At 41.1% G+C, this 1,213-nt stretch overlaps 1 protein-coding gene across 1 annotated transcript in view; it reads right to left on the minus strand.

Annotated features, from left to right (window-relative positions):
* Positions 1 to 1,213, minus strand: part of LOC106882389 (MAM and LDL-receptor class A domain-containing protein 1) — a 221,633-nt gene that overhangs the window by 98,608 nt on the left and 121,812 nt on the right. The gene's annotated exons all lie outside the window — the stretch shown is intronic.

Raw genomic sequence — 1,213 nt, forward strand, 5'->3', positions numbered from 1 at the left:
TATCTGTAAATAATATGTAACAATTATTCGGTAGCCATGATAAAACTCCGAGTTTCGGATGTCAGGGCGGAAACCCATGCCACCATCTCTTCAGTTATCTGGCCATCGAAAAAATACATTTTTTCGATGGCCAGATAACTGAAGAGATGGTGACGTGGGTTTCCACCCCAACATCCGAAACTCGGAGTTTTATCATGGCTACCGAATAATTGTCACATATTATATTTACAGATAAATTCCTCTATTTACATAATATCAAGGTCTCTTTCTTTCTTTTGTTGTCTCACCTTTATATATATATATATCATCATTGTTTAACGTCCGCTTTCCATGCTAGCATGGGTTGGACGATTTGACTGAGGACTGGTGAACCAGATGGCTACACCAAGCTCTAATCTGATTTGGCAGAGTTTATACAGCTGGATGCCCTTCCTAATGCCAACCATTCCAAGAGTGTAGTGGGTGCTTTTACGTGTCACTGGCACGAAGGCCAGTCAGGAGGTACTGGCAATGGCCACGCTCGAAATGGTGTATTTCACGTGCCACCTGTACAGGAGCCAGTCCAGCGGTACTGGCAACGAACTCGCTCGAATATCTTTTCACGTACCCAAGTGCCAGGAAGGCGACATTGGTTACGATCATGCTCAAATGATGCTATTTATGTGCCATTGGCACGGAAGCCAGACAGCTGGAGCTCTGGCAATAATCACGTTCAGATGGTGCTCTTAGTGATCTACTGGTACAGGTGCCATCACGATTTTGCTTTCGCTTGTCCCAACAGGTCTTTGCAAGCCGAGTTTAGTGTTCAACGAAAGAAACGTTGGTATGGGTGCCAGTCTACAAATTTAGTTCGATTTCGATTTCACTTGCCTCAACAGGTCTTCGCAAGCGGGGTTTAGTGTCCAATGAAGGATTGTTATGCGTAAGAGGGCTGGCTACATCCCTGGCAGAGGCCTTGGATTTTGGTCTCACTTGGCTTGCTGGGTCTTCTCTCCCCCACCCACATATGTATATATATATAATAATAATAATTATGATAATGATATAAGGGATAAAAATCCAAATTTACAGGTAAAAACTCAATTTAATTTAATTTATCAAAATTAGAATTAAATTAAGTTTCACAGTATATAATATGTGACTGTGGATTTTCATGGATGAGTTCAGGAACTGAGGTTCTTTTCTCTAAATTATTTATTTATATATATGTATG

Source organism: Octopus bimaculoides, chromosome 7 (genome assembly GCF_001194135.2).
Source record: "Octopus bimaculoides isolate UCB-OBI-ISO-001 chromosome 7, ASM119413v2, whole genome shotgun sequence".
NCBI classification, from domain to species: domain Eukaryota; kingdom Metazoa; phylum Mollusca; class Cephalopoda; order Octopoda; family Octopodidae; genus Octopus; species Octopus bimaculoides.